The sequence below is a fragment of the Schistocerca americana genome, chromosome X (genome assembly GCF_021461395.2).
Source record: "Schistocerca americana isolate TAMUIC-IGC-003095 chromosome X, iqSchAmer2.1, whole genome shotgun sequence".
NCBI lineage: Eukaryota > Metazoa > Arthropoda > Insecta > Orthoptera > Acrididae > Schistocerca > Schistocerca americana.
The window spans coordinates 399732588-399745582 of record NC_060130.1 but is presented as its reverse complement, the minus strand read 5'-3'; positions in this window follow the sequence as shown (position 1 = coordinate 399745582).

The window sequence follows — 12995 nt, the reverse complement described above, 5'->3', positions numbered from 1 at the left end:
AATCTGCCTTTCCACGCTTCACCAAATATCTCAGAGCTTTCCAGTTCGGGTTGCAGCGAATTGTCGGTCCCAAGAATAATTTGAGCTCGAGAACTTTACTGGAAGTCACTAAATTAAGGAACTTTATTACGAATACTTCAACTTTACTGATAAAACTTTGACAGTCGAAGTGTCTTTACTCTGAACGACTTCTAACTCCCTTTGCTGCGTATCGTCTGCTGAGTGTTCATCAAAGCACCTCAGGCTATCGTCTAGCCCAAAAACCTCTCCTGTGCACTCCACAAGTGTTCTGTTACCCAAGCAGCTGCTTTCTTTGTGTAGTGCACCCCTGACCTACCAAGGAGAGTACTACAAATCTCTACAGAATAACACAGGTCTATAAGTCTGCAGCCAAGACCGTCACGGAGTGAACGAAGCACTCGGCTCCAAACCAAAGGACCCCGATCAGCTCTGGGAACAATGCTGCAATTTGTGAGCCCTGGTTGCACCCCGCATACGAGGCCAGCAGTCTTCATCACCTCTGCCAGACCCCTGTAAAAGACGTCTTTGGTGCCGATGTGAGCCACAACTTGCAAACGACTGCATCCTGTACGATCGATAGTCGCAGGCGAAGCCACTTCCAGATCTCGGATGAGGCCCCGCGGCAGACATACCGAGAGCACATTGCTTTTTTTTTCCAGTCTTGAACGCTATTTGCCTAAGGGCTCCATAAGTCGCCTAATGTTGGGGCTCATGATAACTGGTAAACCCCTCCCCCCGTGTGCCTGCTCGAACCCTGCTGAAGGGCGCCACCGGTCCATTCATAGGGTGAATCGGTGAATGGGCTAGGCTTGGCGGCCAGTCTCTATATTGGCCCAATGCGAACACATTACCATCCGCCATTCACCTTGCTGTGAGGGCGGACCCACCGCGTCTGGTACGCTAGGAGGTGGCTTGGAAGCAGAGCCTGTGGGCAAAAGAAACGTCACATTAGGTGACCCATGCAACTGTATAATAATTATGAGGATGTGCTGAAAAGTATTTCCTCCACATTTTTAGGGGGAAAACTATTAAAGCTTTTTAAATAAATTCAACGCCATTAATATTCTATAGCTCTCTTCTTCACGTCTTCATATTTATTTATCAACTTAGTCATCCTGGCGACAAACATACAAAGATGAGCCAAAACATTATGACCACCTGCTTAATAGCTTGTTTGTCCGTCTTTGGAATGAAATACATCACTAATTCTACGTATCAGGGACCGATATTATGATAGTAGGTTTGTGGAGATATGTATCATTAGATGTCTACGCACAAGTCATGTAATTAGCGTAAATAACGGGCCACTGATTTGCGTACGCGGCAATGGGTCCTAATAGTGACCCAGATGGGTTCCATAGGATTTTCATCAGGCGAATTTGGTCGCCGAGACATCAACATGAGTTCACTATAATCCTCCTCAAACAACTATAGTGCGGTTCTGCCTCCGAGACACAAACAGTTATACTGCTGAAATATGACATCGCCGTCGGGGAAGACATCAAACATGATGGACGCAGCTGTCAGCACGTCTTCGATTACGATCACAGATCCCATGCAAGCGCAGATGACTCTCAGAGCATAATACTGCTCCCACCAACCTACGTCCGTGACGTACTGCACGTTTCGAGCCGCCCTTCTCTTCGGTGACGGCGGTTGTGGAGGCGACCAGCGACCTAGTGTAGCAATATTAATGTGATTTACCGGAAGAACCGACACATTTCTACTGATTGATGGTCGATCCCAATGGTCCCGTGCCTACTGCAATCGTAAACGACGATGTCGTTCGGTCAGCATGTGAACATTAGTGGTGGTCTGCCGCAGAGTTCCATATTAAACAATGTACGAAGAACGGTGTGGTCTGTAACGCTTGTGAGTGCACCAGCATTGTGCTCTTTAGGCATTGGTGTCACACATCACCATCTATCCTACTTTACAGAGCAGATAATTCTCCAAACTCCACGTTGTGTGAAGAGTCGCGGATGTCCAACCATTTAGCGCCCAGGGGTAGCTTCACTTTCCTTCTACCTCATTCGGCAGGTGCCCTCGACAGTAGCACGTGAATATTGGATCAGCTTCGCTGCTTTTGGGATAGCTTGAGATACCTTGAGATATCCTCTCCAGAGCGATCCCCCGTCGGTGTCTGCTCCGCTTGCATACTTTTGATATCCCGTAACGTGCCCACAACGCCATAAGGCCGCACCCAACGTCGCGGTGGACAGTGGTCGTAATGTTTTGGCTTATGAGTGTATTTCTCGCAACGAGAGACCATATTTTGGTCACTGTAAAATGTTTGATAAAATGTTGAAAAGTGTGTGAATTCCTAAGCGACCAAACTGCTTAGGTCATCGGTCCCTAAACTTACACACTACTTAAACTAACTTATGCTAAGAACAACACACACACCCATGCCCGAGGGAGGACTCGAACCTCCGGCGGGAGGGATCGCCCAGTCTGTGTCATGGCGCCTCAAACCACGCGGCCACTCCGCGCGGCTGTAAAATGTCTGACTTTTTTGACGGAGCCACAACCTCACCTCTGCTTGCACCCCTTCTTCACTGTCAAATTTAAGTACTCGAAGGTATTCTATATGTTTTGGAAAAAGATGAAATTCGGATGGGGCCAAGTCTGGACTTTAAGGAGTATGATCCATGATAGTGAAACCAAGGTGTCGGTTTGTTGCAAATGCGGCAACGGTAGTGTGTGGTCTGACGTTGTCATGCTGATGAAGATGGTTTTGCATGTTTGAACGCACTCGTTGCTCTCGACGCTGTTTCTCACGCGCCGACACAGTTACGTTACTCACTGCTATGTTACATGCTACAGTTCGGAGCCCTCTAACGACAGAGTGCTGAAAATATATAGACGTGAAGAATAAGGATACAGAATGTTAACAACGTCTTTTGATTTAAAGAGCTTTAATAGTTTTCACATAAAGAATTCGGAGCCGCGCGGTTTGAGGAACCATGTCACTGATTGCGCCGATCCTCTCGCCGGAGGTTCGAGTCTTCCCTCGGGCATGGGTGTGAGTGTTGTTCTCAGCATAAGCTAGTTTAAGTAAGTTTAAGTAGTGTGTAAGTCTAGGGACCGATGGCCTCAGCAGTTTGATCCCTTAGGAATTTACACAAATTTAAATATTTGAAAGAATTCGGAGGCATTACTGTCCAGCATGCCCTCGTGTGTATAACCATTGAAAAAGTAATTTCTTGAATGTAGTATTGTAGTTGAAAAATTCACTAAATCATTTGTAAGCTCTTCACTGCACTTACGAGCGTATTTTTTAATCGTACTTATAGAATATCTGTGTATATGGCAATGGTGTAAAAAAAACATTTCATGTAAAATAATTGCGACTAGCAGACAACATTTTCTCTTTCTACGGTTTTTAGGGTTCATGCAACGTGTTACAAAAAATCTAAAAATAGTGAACACACCCATTGACAATTGCCATGGCCTGATGATATGTAAATAAGTTCCTATGTTTACATTTTTAATATGTATGGGCCTTCAAACTACCAACTGCTTCTTATTCGCAGAACATATTTTTGCCTTGTTTGGAATTTGATTAAAATGGTCTGGGATCTGACGCCAATGTCGAATTTCTCACTCTGCCACACGCCCCCTCCTTCCCAGTGCAATTTTTTAAGAGAACAATGCTCGTCCACACATGGTATGTGTGTCTATGAACTGTCCGCATAACGTTGAGGTACTCCTGTGGGCAGTTAGATCCCCAGGTAGCTCCGATAAAACATGTGTAAGAGGAGCTCGGACGTCAGATCCATCCCACAGTCATTACCCAGGACATGCAGGACCAGTTACACCACTTGTGGGCCAGCTTGCCTCAGGAGAGTATGCTACGTCATTTTGACACCCTTCCAAACCGAATCAAAGCACGCATCCAGGTCAGACGGGTTGCAAGGTCATATTGATAAATGGACTCATTCTGACAGATCCTACAATGTATAAGTTTGATTCGATATTGCAATCACTGAAGTAATATAACATTGCTTCTCAACCCATAAAGTTCCACTTTGTTTCCTGCTTCCCTTCTGGGTGCTTCATTTTTTGTATCAGGCACCGTAAACCATTGTCTGTTGAGTCTGAATCTGGTGATTTCTTCTTTTATTCTATCTAGCATATTTTTGGTGCTTAGCGTTTCGTAATCTAAGTTTTTCGGATAGTCATAGTATAGAGCCCCAGCATTTAGAAACATCCTCCGGTCAACAGACAGCTTTGTTTCCATTTGACTCATCACTCGATGGCATGGAAATAGAATGGGGTGAAATAGTAACTGCTCTACAAATTAGGCTTGTAAGTGTTAGCAACAATTAAAAACCTTAAGCCAGTGTTACAAACGTAACCACATTATCAGATTAATCAGTGTTCTCTAGTTATGGTTCTGTTGAGGAACGTGTCAAATAGAAACGGTTTTTGCTTTCCTGCTATGATTTCTTACGACACGTGTTGGAGCCTGTTACAGTCTTCAGAGAAATAAACTTGCGACCAGATGAATTACATAGATCTATCTAGTAGCGAGTGTCAGGAGATACTCTCATGTTCATGAGGCGTCGTAGCATGCAACTAACTAGACAACGAAATCACCAGATAACCTGAAAGACGTAGTCAACATAAGTGAGGTCACGTTATCTTGTACGATGAGAGGAGGAAGACTGGATGGAGACTCACTATCACCTTTTTGGCGGTGGAGAGTTCATCAAAACATTCAAGAGCGATAGGGTGCTGTCCTGTTATGCATAAGGTACAGGTCGCTTGTGATCTGATATAATTGAACTAATGGATACACGCGATCCGACAGTGCATTACTGTGTTGTTCGCCGGTGAGAGATAATGACAGACGTATCTGGTCACCATTTCGTCTCACATAAACATCCATCACCCGTTCTCTCTCTAGTACTGCTTAGCAGCTGCCTGTTATCCAATTTCTCATGAGTGTAAGCAAATTATCTGCTTCAGATGTCACCACCTACCATATTACCAAACAGAGAAGTGTAATTTCGAAATGAATTTGATAGTCTTTCGAAATGAATAGGACTTTTTCCTCACTGCTTTTAAAGCAGTGTCTGGCTAATTTTGTTGATTAATTGTGGGAAAAACGAGATCTGTTCAGCACCTACGTACATGGGTAGTGTAATATCAAGGTAGGTGGAAATTTAAAAGATAAGCCACTTCAAGGTAAGACGCTGCCATTGAACACTGTCCCCTGACGTCTGGAGACTGTAGTGCTGCGGAATTCAGTTCACCGTTGGGATAAACAGTAACCTTGATGTTGTTCCCCAGTGTATTTTTCGCACTGATCATAAAAAATGGTATCTGTCACCTTAGTTACATTTTGAAGAAACTACTGTTCGCGATGTATAACAACAGGTTTAAAAATTGATTAATGCTTCTCAAGGTATCAGAAAGTTGAACAGCCCAGTGGACTGTCAATGATCTTGCCTTTAAAGACAACGTACCTTCCGATACTTCAGTACACTCAGTGCCACATCTTCACAGGGACATGCTGAACAACAGAATGCAATATTTAGAGCCAAGTTATCTTCATTTCCTTCTTTAACATTATAGTAACTTCAATTACTGGTGAAAATGGCGCCTAGATTCACACGTCACTGACTGGACACACAGTTTTCGTAAGCTGTGTTGGTTTCTGCCAAAGCAAACCATTATTTGAGGAAAGAGAATTATCCTTTTCTTCTGCCGTCCAACGATTGAAACATGGACAAGTCAGTTAAGTCAGAGCTGCAGTAAAACTTTTTAAAACCTCCAAAGATCTATGTGCTCATAAAATGAACATTTAGATTCGAAGAAGTTACATTTGCTGATGTGATACTTCATTTGATAGTGTTACGCAATCTTATTTGCGGCATGGAAGCAGCCAATGTATTACGACTTTGATGTGACAACGATTAGTGAGCTCTTGTAAAAATGATAAAAGAAACGGATGGAGCTCAACTGCGCATTTTAACTGTTGCTTGTGACAACAATTTGAAAGTTTGGAAGCAACTTGGGCTGTCCACAAATAAAACCCATTTCTCAAACCATGCGAATCATAAGAGTATAATGTGGTATTCTGTAATGAATCCGATCTTGAAATTGCCAGGAAACCATTTACGTCACGATGGACTCATTTGACCAGTTTTCATGACAATGACAAAGAAGTTAATATAAGTATTGTTGGATCATCAGAATGGTGTTTCATATTTCACGGTACGCGTTCAATTAGAGATACCCCGTAGATGAAATTATTTCCCAGAAAAGCGGTTATGGCCTCAACTTTAAAAACCAGGATGCTATTTAAAAACGTAGTATACGGTATGAAATACGCTTCTTAGTCGGACAGAATGTGGTATATCATGTTTACGTTATCTAACCTTCTTGTCCTCTAAAGGACTCGAAGATTTTAGGAACAGTCAGATAACGGTAACCTTACTGAGCTGGAGAATTCTCTCTGAACTCGTTTGTACGACGGACACAGCTTTTTGTACGAATGGCCATTTAGGGTGGTAATCGAAAATATTTCATACCTGGCAGTCTGATGTATTCTCGCGGAGGCCCAGTTTTGAAATAGGATTCACTGGCAGTGGTGGACTAAGCACTTCGGAGCCCGGGACAAAGAATCTAAGTGAGTCCCCCGGTCTGTTTGAATATTGATGTTTTTGTATTTAGATTTTGTAAAATCTAAATAGCATAGATTTAGTGGTTGACAAAAAGATAAGTATTTTATTTATAATGCGTTTAGGCCTACTGCACACTGTCCGAATTATAATATATACTGCCGGAAAAAAATGCAACCCCCTCAAGGACTGTGTTCAGTTGTACCAAAGAATGTACATAGTGAGGGGTTGTTGTGTTATTGATACATTTGTCACGGTCATCGGCGATCAGATGATGCTCAGGGAGCTAGTCCGTGCATCATCTGTTTAACAGTTTCAGCCATTTGAAAGGTGGCGACGTCTTGCCTTCAGTGATGAGATTGGATGCCGTCTGTATGCGAGTGATGGACGTACAGATGTACGTCGTGGGTGAATTGCCTGTTCCACAGTGCATTCGCTCATGACAAGCAGTACAGTCGGTGGCATCATGGCGAGGGGGGGGGGGGGGGTAGCCAGTGTGTCCGAGCGGTCCTAGGTGCGACCGCTACGGTCGCAGGTTCGAATCCTGCCTTGGGCATGGATGTGTGTGATGTACTTAGGTTAGTTAGGTTTAAGTAGTTCTAAGTTCTAGGGGAGTGATGACCTCAGATGTTAAGTCCCATTGTGCTCAGAGTCATTTAAACCATGTTATAACTCGCAGTCATTGTCGGTGTTTCTGCAGGATAAATTACCAGTGCCACCTACATTGCACAAGCTGTAATCCCCGTGCTCCTGCCAGCACTACAACAGGAAGATGATGTTCTTTTTCAGCAGGACAATGCACGTCCAAATACGGCTCTTGCGACTAAACGTGCTCTTCGCGTTATAGAACATATGGCCTGACCACCAAGATCACCAGGTCTCTCCCCAATTGAACACGTACGGGACGTGATGAAGCGGGAACTACATCATTCTCCGAGACCTGCAAGAGACATTGCCGAACTGTAACAAAAGGCGCAAGATGCTAGGGACAACCTATTGCAGGATACCATTCCGCATCTTCATGATCATTTGCATGCGAAAATTCATGTGTGCATTGCCGCCACAGAGGATACAATAAGTATTGGTGCGACTGTCTGGGCACCTTGTTCTGTGACGTGTGCGTTTTATTTATCATATAGCCCTACAACGACGAGCTACCTGTCCCACCACTTGTCAGTTAAGTGAACCTGTCCTTGAATATGTTGCATTTTTTTCTTGGAGTGTACATACTTAGAGGTGTAGATGAGGAACGTAGAATACGAATAAGAATCAGCACAACTATCAGTTAGAATGCAACGAAATAATAAAGAATAGACTAAGAAAATTACTTTTGATTCTATATGTCTGGAAACAAAGGTTGTACGATTGTAATACCAGTTTCCTAACCTTAGCAAAAGATAGTAGTTATTATTGACATTATTACAGTACATGTTTTCGTGTCTTTATTGTACTAAAATTTCTCAATAACGTCGTTGAAACCTATTTCATTTCAAACATTTCTTTCAGTTAATAAAATGGGCAGATTGGTTAGTCGTTCTTGATTCATTGTGGAGTAATTTTTTATGAGTTTGAGTTTAGGCAAACTTCTCTCGCATAGTGAGACTGAGACACCAATGTCCAAGAAGTACTGGATTATAAGTGGAGTAGAAGGTAATGGTTAACTAAAGTCCCATTTAATTATAAGCTGAAGGATTTCTTGGGCTGTCCATCTAGCAACAACGTCCACACTCGTATCGGTTGCACGCAGATGCCTAAGATATCTTTTTATTCCTTGCAGCACTTGTTCCTTATGAATCTCACCGTAAATTTCTACCACATTATATAGTGCTACAGACAAAGCGTCATCGGAAGCTTCAACCATAAATTTTATTTCAACAATTACGAAAATTTTGATGATTTCATTCGTGACCGTGAATTATTGTGGCAGTTCTTGTATGAATCAGTCTACGTATTCAAATATTGATTGACGAACTTATCCTTGAATCGATAATCCAGCGTCATGAGCTTGTTCACACGGAAACGTTTTATTTACCCTCATTTCTCCTTGTTGGTCAATGTTAATGTCTGTATCACTGTATGTTTTAGTGCCAAATGTAACAGCAGCGTCTATAATACTGTAATTCGTTCCGTCATGAAGAGCTCATTTAGAGTTTTCAGTTTGGCGAGCCCTTTATCCAAAGTCGTTTTTGGAGACTGTAGATATCGTTGGACTAAATTTGCTTCCTTCAGTGTAGTGTTCCAAAAGTTGATGTAGATCAGAAAGGTAAAATCACATACAGCTGAAAGGAGCAAGCTTGCTGTAGATCTAGTATAAAGGTTTGCCTCGCATTGATCTTGCACATCTGCCAAAGAGCTCAGAATATTTTTCACGTTTCCTTTTATGACTTGAGCTGAATTGTAATGAGCATTCCAGCGACTCTCAAACAATAGTTTCAAACTATTTGCTGTTATCCCTGCAAGTAACTCCTATCTGTATCAAGAAAATGACACTATCGGAAACACATGAGAATGCATGAACTCCACATAGATTTAAGGAATGGTTAGCTCGGGGACTGAACAGAACTATTGGACTGACTTCCCGAATATTTCGCTGTACTCCTCCAGGTACACCTGACAGTGACGTGGCACTGTCATAACCTTGAGCCCTGCACAACGTAATATCAAGGCCATTTTTTCCAGCTTCGATTGAATAACTTTTGGTGTATCTTCTGCAGTCTTTTCCGACATTTATTTTACATACGTACGAGGCCTCGAACTCAAAACTGTCTCTTATTTACCGAATATATTTTGGCCTTGTTTGGGATCTGGTTAAAAATTGTCTGGTGCTGGGAGTCCTCCAGATCTTTAGGGCCTTGACATTTGGCGCCTCCCCCTTCCACAGGACCTGAGGCCTGGGCTGGGTCGCCTCCTCCGCCTCTTAGCGTGCCACTGCTCTGTAGTATCTCTAAGTCTCCATTTGTCGGTGTCCTGGAGCTGACAACACATAGTCTGTGTAGTCAGTGACCATCAAACAGAACCTCATGCAAAGCGTGATGGTGACGAAAATCTGGCTGTAAATCCGTCGGCACACGGACTGTGCATACGAACGTCAACTTTGAGAGTGCCGAGTTCAATGTGCTGCTGAACACTCAAGGTCACTGATAAGGACGTCCTGTGGCGGGTTACATAGTTGGGCGGTTTGTAATCAAGGTCCTCGCCCACTCCTCTCTCCCAGGGGACCACAGGCAATTGATGGAGTTAACCCACGGGAACACCAAACCCTTTCCTTCCTTCCCGTCTCCTCCACTCCTCCATCTGGACCAGTGAGTTTGAATAACCTCCTCCCCACCTTCATCTGTTATCACTGGCGTACTTCTGTGGGTTGCTTCACTCTGGAGCTGACCAGCATTGGGAGAGGATCAGGTTGTTAATATCATGTCATTCGCGGCACCAGAGACGACACACAGTCAGATATCTAAGTACTCTCATTCTTCATCAATTCTTCTTATGTTTCACCCAATTATTCGTTTTTTTCTATATTTTCAACAATTTTACGTATTCCTCCACATTTTCCGTGTCTTTCCAAAATTTTACGGGTTTAATCGAATTATGTGAGTTCCATTCCACTGCTCTCAACATCGCATCAACATTGCGTTGACATCATGATGCTTTCAGGTAACCACAGTGCAGCATGTGCACAAATTATTTATCATTACGAAGCCATCATTACGAAGCCCTCACTAGTCCCTGTGACATCTTAATGCATGAGTTAGAAAGGAAAACGCTGGTGGAAATAGTGATGCCATAGCCAATTCTATTAGAAATTTAAAATTTTAGAAGACATTTTTTGTAATTAGAGCAAAACAGCGGACAGTATAACATACTGAAAATCAAATAAAAACACTCTCTATCGAATTTTCAGCTTCCAACCAAGGATACTAGGTGTGTAAGAAGTAGCAGAGTGCAACAAAAAATATGCATCTAAAGAGGTATCTCAGACAACCTCCCTGCCCCAAGTAGCCAGCAGGATACAGCACTCTTGGAACTACAACATATGGCATAAGGCCACTACTACTGTTGCAACCCATCAATGACCAAGAAAGTGGCATAATTATAGATGTTATCTTCTCCGACCTCATGGCTGGCGCAAAAGGCATGCTACGAAATCTATAACTCACGAGCAGACATCCCACCACAGCAAACCGGTCTTAACTCGCAGACGCCTAAACGTTTACCAGCGAAAATCTGTAGACGACTTTGCGGATAAGTGTTGCTAACGGCGTAAGCGCCAAGCACTCCCCTTCCGACCACATTTCCCTCAGGACCAATAAGAAAAAAGATCACGTTCCTCCCCAACCATCATGCTTTTAAAACTAGCTGTCATGCGTGGGTCACTCCATTTTCAGGCAGGCTTCACTCCCGGATAGAATGAAGACACGTAATTATACTTACGGTATCTAAACAAAATAATCCTTGCAAAATTGTTAGTATGCTCGACGTGACTGTAAGTCTCGTATATTAACTAGAGGAAATCCCAAGTATGGCATTGCTATGACTGTGAGTTCGACTGATCCATAGAATTCCAAACTTAGGCGTTGGCCAGCTAGCACACTGCAGCATTTAAAAAAATATTTCTACGAAAACTTATCTGCATTAATAATGAGTGATATTGCATGTATATATAAAATTAAATTATGGAAAGCCAATGAATTACTGTTGACCTGCCACAAAGTGATATTTATACGAATAAAACCTGCAATATTATCACTGTATAACGATGAGGTAAGATTCGTAAATACGATCCTGCAAACACACTGACTGTGGGCAAGAGTAACCAGGGCTCCCAGGCCGAATTAAAACACGTAACTGTCGCAATATTAGTACATGAAGTTATAAGAATCGTAAATAAGTACAGAGTATATGTATACGTCCCACCACCCGAATAAGACTGCGCAATGACCACAGTGCATCAAAAATGAGATATCCTACGTAGACTGTCAAAGACTCACAGAGATCACGGCACCTCTCTTACTATACGATAAAATGCGACATTAAATAGATGTCGATAAGCTGATTCTCCAAAGGCGAACTATTTACTTCCCATCACCAACGTGGTTCAGCTTACGAAAAACACACACGCGGTGACTGCTGGAAGAAAGCGACCTCCATGTACATCATTATAGTAAAACCACCGCCATTTCTCCTCGATTCTTGGGATCACTACAAGGCTCCATATAGCTCATAGGTGTCGTCACAGCAGCAGTCCCCAGGTAAATGAGACGGCTAGCTACGGGGAAATAGCACAGTGGCCTCCACATGTGGACATTGACTGTTGGGAATCGCGAAAAATATAAATATTTTTAGCTGTGTGGACCACCGAATTCCTTCCCAGCGCCCAGACTGCTCTACGAACGGTAAACAAACAGTAGCTGAGGACTGCCCATGCTTTAGCGACGGCATTTGTAATTTCGTAAAGCTGGCAGATAAGACGGACAGCGTCTGTCACTTGTCGAAGACAGGAAGCTGCCAACGAATGATGTACGAATAAAAACGTTCTTAAAATAGTCTTATTATACAGCTCTCTAATTAATTACTGAGAATAATAACAGTAATGAAATACTACTAACGACAGCAGAGTTTATCTGGAGAGCTAGAATGCTAACTGTAGTAATAAAAAGGTTCTGAGACGAATATGTAGTAACTTGTGTTACGTTTATCATCATGATGGGACCATTAGACATACGCTTTAGGTACTTATCCAATGATAAATTACGACTGATGTATCACAAGACAGGTCCACACACACGTACTACTTCCTGCAAAGAAGAAGAAACGATGATCGAAAAAATGAGTTACGATCAACGAACACTGGACTGGCAGTAAAAATAGGCTTCTATGAAAGAGCCGCAATAAAATTCTCACAATAATTATAGCCCACATCTATTAAGCCACCCTGGTAAGTGTCGGACTGTTGAGCAAATCCCATATATTTGTTGTAAAACACCATAAAAATTCTAAACATGTTACGTATATGAGGAATGATTGTTGATTAGATGAATAATTGTAGCTAGTTACTTACAGCATCAACTGACATTAGCGCTATGTAATGGAGGACAGGGAAACTGGAAAGGGGACGGGAAGGACAGAGAGAGGAGGGAGGAGGAGATGGGCGAAGAGAGGGAGAAGATGACCCGGAATTAGAGGGGGAGAAGGAGATGGACAAGGGGAAGGAGAATATGGACAGAGGGGATAGGAGCAGACGGAGAGAGGGAGGAGAAGTACATGGACAGAGAGAATGAGTGAAGCAGGTGGAAAGAGAGAGGGGTAGGAGGAGATGGACAGAGATTGGAGCAGCAGACGGAA